General features: G+C 44.9%; 1 protein-coding gene across 1 annotated transcript in view; it reads right to left on the bottom strand.

The window, feature by feature from the left end:
• The window catches only part of MYRIP (myosin VIIA and Rab interacting protein), a 156,417-nt gene extending 145,356 nt beyond the window's left edge, over nt 1–11,061 (bottom strand). Inside the window, exon 1 of the mRNA XM_061374858.1 lies at nt 10,864–11,061. The gene's annotated coding sequence lies outside the window, so the exon portion shown is untranslated. The remainder of the gene's footprint in view (nt 1–10,863) is intronic.
• Nucleotides 11,062–13,501: the final 2,440 nt, after the last annotated feature.

Here is a 13,501-nt window from a genome sequence, read left to right as displayed (position 1 = left end):
CTCTTCCCTGTGAGGGTGCTGAGGCGCTGGCACAGGGTGCCCAGAGAAGCTGTGGCTGCCCCATCCCTGGCAGTGTTCAAGGCCAGGTTGGACAAAGGGGCTTGGAGCAACCTGGTCTGGTGTGAGGTGCCCCTGCCTATGTCAGGGGCTTGGAACTGGATAATCTTGAGGTCTTTTCCAACCTAAACCAGTCTGAGATTCTAGAAAACTTTTGCTCAACAAATTAACCCACTGTAAGAGGAAAGCCTAGGCTTGCAATACGTGATTATTGCTTGAGTAATACTGCAATCTTAATGCTTCTTACAGGCGGTTTTAAAATCAAAACTTCCACAACAAAAACATTCCTTGAATTTAACCTTAAAAACCCAAAACACTGAAACACCCAAATGCCAAAATATCCCCACAGAGCAATGAGCAAACGAAATGTTGCAAATGCTCCTGAATTTTAAAATGGACAAGAGCATCTCCCCAAGAAATGAGGGCAAGTAGGATATTTCCTAGCCACTCATATGACAGCTGAGCTGTTCAGACTTGCAGCCTCAGCAGAGGATTAGCATTCCAGGAGGGTGGGGAGAAAGCCCACAAAGCACCAAGTTACATTTCAAACGGATTTACTGCTTGACAATGAGCCCCCTTCTGAAGTTAATTCTGCAAGTGCCCACGCTGAGTACTGTACAAGACGGGCATCTTAGTTTTATGTTGCAGCAAAGAAATAAGCCCTAGCCAGACTGCATCTGCATCCCGTCTGGGCTCCCCAGTACAAGATATAGACTGAAGAGAGTACCTGCAGCTCAACGCCACAAAGACCATTAAGGTACTGGAGCATCTTTACCATATGAGATGCTGGGAGCTCCAGAGCTGCTAAGTCTCAGGGCAGGAATATACAGTGTGTATCTGCTAGAGATGCTTCCAATCCCCTGGCACCACAAACAAGAATATCCTATAATTCTTCCCATTCCTGAGCAGATTTGCAATCAAGAACCAGCTGATTCCACAACACAGTATCATTTTTGCTATAAAATGCTGCTCCTTGAAGCGCACTGATGAAATGTGGTACTTGAGGAGCCAGTATCACAAACGCCTTCAACCCAGGTATTTGCAACTCGAGTATTTCAGATAGAATACGTCTCCCTCACATGCTCTCAGCTTTAATCACCAAACCAAACACCAGTTTTTCTACTCTGTTCTGCTACTCTACAACTTCCAGTATTTTCCAGGTAGAAAAATCAAGAAGGAAAAAAATCTGCTAGGAATCTTTTGATTCTGTTGCCAACCAACTCATCTGTACTTCCTTCAGCAGTCTGTCAGGCCCTAAGAAATACTGCTTGATCTGTCTTGCCATTATGACTTGGCATTTGACCAACTTTCGCAGAAGTCTTTTAGTATCTTCAGATATTCCTTCTATAATCTTATTGATGAACATTTTGCCCGTTTAAATCACACAAGATTGTCATCTTTCTAAGCCACAAAGGAAGGCAAGCACTTTGTCCACAACAGAGCTCCATCACCACACGTTGTATTTTAAAGAGTTCTGTTAACTGGCTGCCTGAAATAAGTGATCCTGTTGCTAGCAAGGGGCCATCACACTCATTTTTTAATGTAATTGTCACAATACATATCATATAGAAATTATCAAGTGTCACACCATTTATTTGGTGACAAAAACAAGGTCCGAGTGTTGAAACTGTAAAGGGAGTTCCTGTGCTTTGATTTATGTCGACACACTTGAACAAAACAGACTCTAGACAAAAGACAACATTTAAAGAGCATTACTGTCCAAAGTAATTTCTACTAGAGCTAGCACATCCATAAGTCTAAAATGAGGCATAATTAATATTGGCCACAAATTCCATAGGGCTTTTGTTTCATTCTAAGGAATTCTAGAAGCTGCAGTAACCACCACTGTGGATATTCGTCCCTTTGCACTGGATATAAACTTATGTCCCAAAATAACAAGAAGAAAAATATACTCAAAGCCACCTCTTCAGATGAAAACGAAGCACAGCCCCACTGCCTTTAACATGAGGACTTGCATCCACTTTTTAGATGGGATGCAAGAGCAGGATGTCAAAGACGATGTTATTCTTTGTACCCACACTGATTTTAACTGAGATTTGCTGTACATGTCTCCTGTGCTAGATCCAAAGCAGAAAATTCTCCTTCTGTCAACCTTGGACCAATTTTACATGAGATTTGTTTAGAGGAGCAAACAGCTTGCAAGTGCCTGAGCAAAGTCAGGTTTCTTTCTCTGGGGGATGCACAGGGTGAAGCAGCAGGTTTTAAAAGAACCATGAAGTTCATTCACTTTCTCCTGGGAGAAACAGTCCTTATTAATGCACGTTACTGCAATAACTGTGTGCACTTCTTATCTAGAATGCCAGGACATACTATAGCGGGGGAAATTATAAATCTTCAAGTCCAAAGGGTAGTGCTGTGCGGGTTTAAATCTTAATCTATTTAGGAAATAAAGAGGAGTTTCACAGGCTTCTTGCTTCTATAGCTTACATTATTTTAAGTACTATGAATATGAAATAGCAGAAGCAGAAAAGCTCCACTAAAGTCACTTTTTAGTTTAATAAGAACGGCATCTCTCATCTAAGCACACTCCCAGAGGCAGAACACAGCATATTAAACTGTAACTAAAATAACCAGGAGCTATTTTGTTTATATAGCAAACTTCATTTTTACAGAAAAGCCTAAAGATTATAGGGAGGACTTATTTGTCATCTACTTTTGACAGATTAAAGAAAAAAAAAGGTCACATTAAAAAGAGAATCTTCATAATAAATCATGATGATTTTATAGCTACGTATCAGGCCTATAACTGACACACAGGTATAAATCCCTTGGTAATTCAAAAGCCAAATTCATTGACCAGAATAATCTCCCCACTGCTAACAGTGAACTCCCTAGAGGAAAGGCTTGTTCTAAATTTGGCTCTACAGCTGCTAAAGATCAAAGGTCATCCGGCATATACTGCTAGCACATATTGCATAGAGTCGTAGAATAGTTTGGGTTGGAAGGGAGCTTCAAAGGTCATCTGGTCCAATCCCCTGCAATGAGCAGGAAATTCACTGCTTTACAATATGCTCTCATTTTACTTTGGTCTCATTTTCCATTGTTTATGCAGAATTTAGTCAAATCATGTGCAACTCTGTGTTCTCTGTTTAGTAGCAACTGTCTTACGGGAGAACGTGTAGCGGAGATGATGGGTCTTGACAGTATTCTGACTGTGTGAGACTGACTGTTACGCTTCCCAAGATGAGGAAGACAGCTCGGAGACAAAGACAAAACTGGAGTGGTAATATGCTGACATGCAATTGCATCTTGCATGATGCAGCTGGTCTCTTTTTCACACACCTTCAATTTAAAGCACTCATGCAGCTCATTACTGTAACAGACCGTCAACTAACTGCCAGGGTGAACTGTCACAGCCCGTATGTGCACTTAGGGCACGCATGTGAAGAGCCCAACACTACCAGAAATCCCACGTCATTAAGAACCAGACTGCAAGGGCTTTCCTTTGGATGCCTGACTTGCAAAGTGGGACTCAAAGCTTTCTGCTTCGTACCCAGGCGCCCTGTACAGAACGAACAGCAGCTACTGAACAGTTATGTCCCTTCTTTCACCTTCCCATGGTGCAACCCATACCAGAACACACCTGGCAAACCCATCGTAGCTGTACTTTCTAAGCTTAAGAGAGCATGAAGGAAACGCTAAATAAAAAGCTCATCTGTATTGCTACCTCTGCTCAGCATTACCTCAAAGACTGCAAAAATCACATTCACCCATCTCTGTCACACTACACACACCACATCCTTCTCCCCAGACACCCGCCAGTCTCTGCATTTCACAAACAATGGCCTTCAAATGAGCTACACAGTTTAAACATAGAATCATAGAATAGTTAGGGTTGGAAAGGCCCTTCAGATCATCCAGTTCCAACCCCCTGCCATGGGTAGGGACACCTCACACTAAACCACATCACCCAAAATGAAGGGAGATGAAAGGTTGAAGGGAGGTGAAAGAAACAGCAAATCCTTCTGTGCTCCTCCAGAGAACTGGTGGTGGTTTCCATCTCATTTTAAGAGGCACCGGGGGAGCACTCACTTTAATCTGTGTAGCAGTCTAACACACGCACCCAGAAAAGGGCTCCGGTTCAATGCCATGTTAAGCCTGAAAATGTTCAAACATTTATCTCCCTCCCTCCCTGTGGAAGATTCCATAAGATAACACAACTCAGGATATTCCTGTGCAGACCTCTACTGCAGATGCCAATATCCCATCTTCTTGTACGGTCTGAAGAACGGAACAAAGGTCCACTACCACATGAGCTGTGGAGCAGCACATGACGAGTATGTGTTTTGAAGTTAAATGCCTTCCCCAGTACCACAGCAGTCACTATTTGTATGAATAGCTATAGAGAAGCATCCTACAGATAAAATTCCACAAGCTAAGCAAGAAAATACAGGTCCACTGAGATAACTCCTCCAAGTTCCAGATGCCAAAGCATCCCTACTACATAAAGCGGTGGTAAGGCTTCCCCACCTTTCAACGGGGGGAAGAAAGCACTGAGAAAAAAGGTGAAGCATTTGTAAAACCTCATAAAGCTCTGGACACTCTACATTTCAGATCTGCACATAACTTTCATTTTGTATTTCAGTAATACAAGCAAAAGGGTTATGATATATTAAGCATCTCATCGTTACTTGAAGCCATATTGTGATCAACCCATGCAAGCTACGAAAGTAAACAGCTAAGTGGATTGCTTGACTGCTACCAAAACATCCGTAATATAAAACCCAACCAATATGCAAACACACCACAGGCATACTTAAAGGATCCTACACAATAAAATGGATTTTTCCCCCTCCACAACATATGTTGCAGTAATTGATATTCTGCGTCCCACTTACTAAATACCACTCATCAGCATAGCCTGAAGTTTAATCCAAGAACTAACCTCTGTGAGAATCTTTCTGCAGGACTAGGATAGAGACTCTATTTTTAGAGGTTAGAAAACTCTCCCAACAGCAGTTGCCACAATGAGACCATGTTCTCTAGTGCTGCCAGATGTGAAATCAAACGTGGTGCAGTAAATCACTGCTAATTCTAAGCACTGACAGGAAACCCCACTGCAAATTACTGCATTTTACAGATTAGCAAGTAAATGAACAAAATAAAAACAGTTTCATAAGACTGCGCCTTCTGCATTCGTTCTGACACCTGCAAAGTGATTCTAACCCTGACTTACTTATAGGAGATACAATAACAAAGAGTGATGTCTGTAAAGCCACATGTCCTATTTCACCGAGACTTTAGTGATGAGCTGTGGTTGGTTGGCACACAACCTGCACCCCATGCACGGAAAAAAGGGTTTCAGGAACAGGTTGTTCTTCAATCGTTTAGATAAGCATTTGTTAAGTGACACAGGACAAGAGTGAAACAGAGCCAAGCCTTTAGAAAGCCTCTGGAAACCAAATTAGGAGCTGGTTAATCTCCCAGGTGGGGGGAGTTAATGGTTTAGTTTGTTGACACTGGGAGCCACTCTACAAAGTGATTAGAAGAGGCTCTGCTCTAGGCCTGAGCGTGCTTGGCTCCTAGGTTTTGTTTTCCCTCTATTGACACTGCACAATACAGAGGTAAAACCAGCATCTGAGCCCTGGCCAACAAACATGAACCTGAAGTTCTGGATCCCAAGTTCATATAAATAAGGAACATTTGCATTCAAGTACAAGACACAGGCAGGCACCTTCTGGAGCTCAAAGGCCAACTTTATTACCAGTTTTTGACTGCTGGTTCACTCATATTTGAATCCAAACTGGAACAGCCTCAAACTCCTTTAATTTAAACCAGAGAACCAAAGCAGTTCATCCTTTTACAGGTTTTGAGAATCATCCAGCCAGCACAGACACCTTTTCTGAGTCCCACAGAAGCTGTTATTTGATCAGCTTATGTTAAGCCACTATCATTAGGAACTAGCTTGGACTCCTCTGTAGCTTAGTTCCTTCATTTTTCAAGGCAGTTCCCTTTATCAGGACCCAATCTTGAAGATCGAAGTGGCATTACCAGTACACTGACATAGCATACTCCTTTGATAAGCTCCTACACAAAGAACATCAGCTTTACCAAGAAAATTCCTGTCTCTGTTGCTCTACATTAGCTTCTGGACCTTGATACGACACTGACAGCAAGTTCTTCCCTAACTGAAAGCACAATCTTAGCTATTCTCCATCTGCCACAACTCCATTGATGACATATCTCCACTGAATAGGTACGGTTCACTTAAGCATGTGTGGGACACAGTATTTCATCTATTGATTCCCCTCTTTTTGACCTGAGATGGAGCAAGAACCTGAAGCCTCATCATTAAACATTAAAAGTGTAAGGAGCTGGAAGAAGCAGGCTGATCTTCTCTAGAGGAGAATTGCTTTCTTCTTATCTGGGACTCAAACTATGACTTTTGTGCTTGCAGTGATTAATTTATAGACAACTTCTGGCACTGCCTTTTAGGTCAAGCCCAACTAAGGTTGTAAAAAAAGAGCACCACCAGAAGACACCTTTTATAACCCTCCTCAAAGCTCTTTCTATTGTTTTTAAAACCTGGTGTTGCTCCAATTCATGCACCATAGTTTGATTTAAATCCAACTTATCAAACGAATACCAACGCACTGATGTCAGATAGATGCAAGTGTTGAGATAAACTTCCAGAGCTACACCAAGCACTCCCGTGGATGACCACTGAGGGGCAGAGGGATCCGTTCTCTTCAGGGGGAAAAAGGGAACGAACCTCTTGCAAGGCTAAGGATGCTTAGAAAAACAGGTACACTCTGCAGCTCGAGGTATTCCAGTGCAGTGTTACCTGCATCTTTGAAAACAGCACATAAATCATGCACTGAGCATCCATGTCCTAGCAACTAGTGCTAATGGCACAAACCAGCACTTTTCTGTTTGGATTGGCCTGTGACACAACATCCTGTTCACACAGCCCAAAGGGAACAAAAGAAAAGCACATTAAAATTACCTTCTGCATCAAAGGTAACGCCTGATAAGCACAGAAGCCCTTCTTGAGTTAGTTTCAGAAGAGATAAAACTCCTCATCACAAGAGCAGAACATAAAACTTACTCCTCAAGTTGTAAACATGTTTTGCTTTCCTCTCCTGAAGGCAAACAAATTATGCACTGTCTTCCTCCAAGGATAGAAAGTTGGTTTATAACAGCAGAGTCATGTATTAGTCCACATAGAGGCAGGTAGAAGGTGTTGGAGAAGGGACTGTTTTATTACTAAAATACCCCAAAGATTTCAGGCTGTTTCCCGAATTCAAGACTCATTAAAGCCAGTGGGAATGCACAGACTTTAATAGCCTTTGAATGAGGCTCAACACTTCAGATTGCTATCACAAGAAGAGACTACATCTCACTCTCTACAGTAAATTACCACAGCACCCTTTAAACAGACTTGATCCAGAAATGATGGCTGCATTAGGTCACTTATCCATTTATTCTTTTCCATCAAAAAGCAGTGTATGTTTCAAGGAAAAATCCAGACAGAGAAGGTTTTTGGAACTGCTGCACAGCAGAACTTGAGCTTGGGTCTTCAGCAGTACTAGAGCTCCCTTTCTGCCTGCCAGCAGTACCAACAATACCCAGGGAGACTACTTAATTGATTACCATGAGTCAACTTGAGACGATGCCATTGAAAGCATCTCATCTTGAAGATTAATCTCCACAGCAGTTAGCTCCTCCACTTCAATAGGTGAGGTTATATTTGTACTTTGCCTTGAAGAATGCAAAATTTACTTCCTATGGTAATGCTTTATATCTTAAGTCAACCAGTAGACAGCAATAACTGCAACGATCTGAATAAACACCAATATTAGTTTTATGTTCATCAGTTGATCAATACGTAAACGAAGCATAAAGGAAGTAACATGAGCTCTTGTTTCCTTTACCCAGCTCAGGGACTAGTATGTCAGTAAAAATTTGCAAGATATGGGGTTTTGTCAGTGTAACATTCTTAAATAAATAAATAAATAGACATACTGCTCTGCTGTTGAAATTCAATGCTTATTGGCCTGGAAATCTGATGTTTTCCTGATGTATTCCTATTTCCAGAATAGCATCCGTAAGATCGAAGTATGTGCCATTACTGCAATAACGCTGAGACTAGCTTTTGTCCAGTCAAGCCACTGCAGCCCTTATACTCTGTTCTTCTAAGCTAAAGCTTTCCACTACAGCGTGCTTTATTTCTTTATTTTCAAGACACAGAATGTCAAACATCCTGTTTCTTTTCTGAAAATGCATTTTTAAGAACTGCAGCATGACTTTTTTCTGTAAGATTGTTTAAAATAAATAACAGGGTAACACACTTCAACTGAATGTTAAAAAGAAAGCAGGTCACAATCAGTAGTCTGTACCATATGACTCTTACTAGTGTGCCAGCCACACAAAAGGGGTCTTCCTTTGGGGCATCTGTCAAGTCACATCAAATTTGGAGACGGGTATTTTTGCCAAATCTCACAGATAGACAAAACTAAACCATGGCTTGAAATCTTATCATACTACACCGTATTTAGCTCTTCTACAAAATTCCTTATTTATGCCGTAGATAAAGGCCAAGTTTCTCTGTTAATCTCAGCAGCAGTCTGGTATGCTTCACTCCACACTGAAATATAGCAGTTATCTTCCTCTTTCAATAAGCTTCTTTTGAAAATAAGCTGATATAAACCTCTGAATGTAAGAAACTTGGGGCTGGCTTATTTTTTGGCTGTCAACAGTTGACAGGTAAGCCAGAAGCCTTTAATATCTCTTAAGAATCTATTAGTAACCTACCTGGATCCAAAAGGAAGGTGAATAAAGCCTTCCATGGGAAGGCTGACTTAGTCTGCTCAAAGAAATGAATCTGCTTTTTCAAAGACAAATAACTATTCCTATGGTTTTCATGGAACTATATTCAACTAGTTTCTTTTAACTTGTCCAAGTCTCCCTGGGCAAGTTAAGGCAGTTCACACTGCCAAACAGCAGTTTCCAGTCTGATAACAATAGGGCATGTTAATGTTGGCAGCAATACAAAGGAGTCCCATTTTCATACAGATGTACGTTTATGCACAATGGCATATTTGGTATTTGCAGCTTTTCTTCAGCATCACCCATGCATAGTGTAGGGAACTTTTCTTCTTTGTTTAAGTACAAGTTCTTCAAGTGCTCTGTTTACTGCAACTGTTCAGTGAGAGAGGTGAATTACTGCTGTGTTCATAACACTTGGGTACACCCTCTGTAGCACACTCAGCTATATTCATCAGGTTAGAGTGGAAGCAGGAAGCCGACTGAGGAAAACAAACACACGTTTTAGATTGGCTTTCTCAGTCTCATATTGCTCCTGGATGGTGGTGGTTCAGATGAAGACAACCTGCTAAAAAGCATTAACCTGTCTGAAAGGACAATATTATAGCATTTTAATCAGCAGGAGCTCCAAAACGCACATCCTGTCATAGGGGCAGTGCTCTCTCATGCCCATGGGGGCTACTAAGGTGAAACTGACTTCTGAGAGTTCTCAATGGCAATTAATGTATCACAGCTGCTGAAAACGCTGCTCTGTGATTGCTATATGCATTGCATTAAGTTACCTGACAAATTCCACAGGAAGGCTACAGGATCGTTGTACAGGGTACACGTTTGGACATTTAGACATAATGCATTAGTAAATACGCTCTGATGCAATCCAGCTCCTGAGTAAGGATGGGTAAGGCAATAGCCTGAGGGATTATGCACAAGATAGAGCACCTTCTGCTTCTTACACGGCTCTGCTCACTTTCTCAAGCTAGAAGCAAGCAGCAAACGTTTCCTGTCTGACACTTTAACTGCAGGGACAGAGCCACTGCTCTCAATGCAGCTCACAGGGAACCGCTATCACCATTAATAAGCACTATAAAACCCCATGCAGCCTGATGACAGTCAGAACGATGCCTGGTAAGGGAAGAACCAAACTAACTTTCCCTCTTCGTAGCCTTGCAGAAAAGGGTTATTAGAGGAACAAGTAAAAACCTTCACTGCCAAAACCCTTGCTGTGCCCGTTCTGACGAACTCCAGGCTCCACAGCAAGGCAGCCGCCCGCATTGTCGGCAGCACAGGAACCAGTCAAACGGGAGGTATAAGGCAAAAGCCACCATTTGTCAAAGGAGATCGCCGGGCACAGTTAGCATCCTTGCAGACGCGCTTGAGGGACGCGCACCCGCTCTTAATGCGCTCTGCGATCTAATTCGGTTACGTTCGCCTCAACCACACCACAACCCCCAGCACAACACACGCTGCCGCTTTAATTAGATTCCCTCCCGAAAGTCAGCCCGAGCCAGATGGTATTTTCCTCAGCAGTTACGACAAATTGACCTTGATACTAGGGAAACGCACGCTGCTTCTGTCTGTCTGTCCGTCTGTCTGTCTGAGGCACGCATTACAAGCGGAGCGGCGGGATGCTCCTGTGGTAAAAAGGGGGCAGAGGCAGAGCCGCGATGAACCCCTCCATGTGCCGGCGGGGAAGTTGATGGAAAGTAACCCAGTGTAACGATAATAACGGCGACGATGATGATGCACTGCAGTGACAGCGCTCGCACAGCCACGCCGCCAGCGATGAAGCTCCTCAGACATCACCCCGCTCATTAAAGCAGCCTCGCACCGTGGCCCCGTCCCCCACCAAGTGCCCGCGGAGGGCTCAGCCCCCTCGGCCCACAGGACCCACGGGTCCGGCCCCACCCGAGCCCCCCCCTCACAAGCGGAGCGGCCCAGGGGTTGAGGGGGAGCCGAGCACCGACGGCTCCAAGGGTGTCCCCTCACCGCCACCCCGTGCCCGCCCGCGGCCGTACTCACCCTCAGCCAAACGCGAGGGCTGCACCAAAATGGCAGGCGGGCAGCAACTTCCCCGCGCCCCGGCGCTCATGCAGGGAGGGGGCTGCGGCCGCCCCACGCCGGCCCCCGGCCTGACACCTGCGTGGAGCCGAGGGGGCCCCGCTCCGCACCAGCGCAAGGAGAGAGCCCGCAGTCCTCGCCGGCGCCTCCGCCGTCTCCTCCTCCTTCTCCTTCTCCTCCTCCCCTTAGCGCCGGACGCGCCGCCGGGTGCTGCCGCGGTGCCCCCGCCGCTCACCGGCACCTGCCCGGGCGCCGGCGGCCAATGGGCGCGGAGGGGCCGGGCCAAGGCCGGGCGGGCGGGGCGAGGCGAGGCGGCGGGGCCGCGCCTCAGAGGAGACCCGCGGCTCGGTGCCGGTGTCCGGTTCCCGGTGTCCCTACCGCGGTGTGCGGTGCTGCGGGGGGCCCAAGGGTGGGCCCCACAGCGGGGTTCCCTCGGCGCCGCCCAGCCACCAACAGAGCGGAGAAGGGACCGGGCGGCCCTTGCCATGGGGGCAGTGGGGAGGGGGGGGTCTTCTGAGGTAAAAGGGAGCCGGTTGATGCCAAAGGACAGGAATTACATCCCTATGGATGAAGCACGCTTGATGCGGCCTGGTCAGTGATTCCCATCACCGGCGAGCCTAATGTGACCGTGCCAGTTCGTGTCCTGTGTCGCTGCGGATCGTGCTGCATCCACCTCTTTACTTTACCCAAAGTGTTATTTTTTTCACCCCTGTTCCATGGGGTTTTTTCTCCCCTTCAGGCTTAACTTCATTGTAAAATAGCTGCAGCTGGTCGGTGCAATGAAGGGGCTTGTTTGATCTCAGCTGAAGCACTTTGTCAAGACACACGTGTGCAATAAATCCTGGCAGGTTTTCAAGGGAGATGCCTCTGTTTACACTGGTTTCGTGGTGTTACAAACAGACTGGGTTATCAGACAGTTATTCCTTGTGCCACCCATTAGTAGAACGGGCGCTGCTCTGTGAGGCAGACACCACAGATACCAAAACCCTGAACAGCTTTAGGAAGTGTTCTGCATCCCAGGTTGATTCCTATGTCCCAAATGCAATCCAGTCTCAACGCAAACCTATAAAACAGTAACACATCTGGGTGTTTCCCAAAAGGAAGAACTTCTTTACATAGAAACAAGGAAAAGCAGCATCCTGTCCAGCAGTTTTTCATGACATGGCAGCAAAACACGGACTCCCTCAAACTAAAGGTCATCGTTGCCTCCATTAGAAGTGATAACATGCACCAAGCATTGTCAATGAGTGAAGAACGACCCATACAGAACCCCCTCCCCAGCCTTACTACTAGCTGAAACCCTGGAAGTGTAATATGTTTTAAAATCATCTGTCAATGCCAATGAGCTATAATGGTTCTGGTTACACAACCACGAGATCAAACAGCCTTTGCCCTGCTTCTCACACTCAATAAGCTAATACGACGTTCAAAAGTGATGTTTCACCCTTGCCTCAGCACTGTGCATTGAGGTACATGGAGAGTTTATGCTTTTCTCTGTCCTATTTCACATTCTTCTCTAGAGGAGACAAAGAGTTGGACATGGGGCTCTTTTGTTCCACACCACACAGTAATCAGTATGTTTTTATTCTGCATCAGTACCCCATGGGGAAGGTATTAACTTGGGGCATGCTTAAACCAACCATTAACCACTGAGAGTGGTAACTAAGATAGGGGAAAGAGAAGCACAGTGCATAAGCAAAGAAATACTATAATGGCCTTATGGATGCTCTGCTGGACTTCTCTGTTTGCATCCCCCTCCCTTGTTGGATGCTTTGTTTGTCTTTGTCTGCAGCTTGTGTTGTCTCACTTGGAAAGAAACCAACTTCTGTTTGCAGCCATAGCAAGTACTTTCTGATGGCTGCTATTCACAGTAGAAGAAAACACGGACTCCAATCTCTTTTTCACAGCTACAGGCAAAATCATCAGGCAGAGATGGGTGAAACTGAGATGTGCCAGGCTTTCCCTGGGATCACATATGATACAGCCATTGCATGATTAAAATAGGTACCTAAATAAGGATGCAGAATAAACAGTAGTCTGAGGAAGATGAATCCTGCAGTGAGAGATGAGACTCAAGTGGTAGCGAGGGAACTGTTGCCCTCTGAGCAAGATGTGCCCCAACACCTTCCCACCCAGTGCCTGGTGACTGTGGAGGGCAGCAGGGCATGAAGAGGTACAAGGGATACCAGCAACAGTGGGGTGGTCATCAGAGAAAGGAGAATGCCCTCTGTGTGTATCTCACTTCCTACAGCTCTGAAATTCCCAGTCCTCCGTGGCAGAGCTCAGTTAAACTGGAGCCATGCAATCTATCAGTGATAATAACCTCAGGATAGAGACAACCAAACAAGAAGTCAGTCCCTCAGTATGCAACCATTCTGCCACGTGGTACTAAATAAGCTGCAGCATGGGAAAAAAATCTTGTCAAGAAAAAGATGATGGATGTGGTAATAACAGGATGCAGGACAAGAAAATGTGTGTTTTCTCGATGGTGAGCTCCTCTTGTCACAATGCAGCCTTTTCCATACAGAAAAAAGCCATCCAAATATAGGCTGAAATAAGCAGGTGGGTTTTGCTTGGAAAGCTCAGCACTAAATCCCAT

The sequence above is a fragment of the Neopsephotus bourkii genome, unplaced genomic scaffold (genome assembly GCF_033783945.1).
Source record: "Neopsephotus bourkii isolate Nb327-2 ecotype Australia unplaced genomic scaffold, CSIRO-AGI_Nbou_v1 NB_1655, whole genome shotgun sequence".
Taxonomy (NCBI): domain Eukaryota; kingdom Metazoa; phylum Chordata; class Aves; order Psittaciformes; family Psittacidae; genus Neopsephotus; species Neopsephotus bourkii.
Note: the sequence above shows the minus strand (reverse complement) of the source record. Positions and strands in the feature narration are given on the sequence as shown.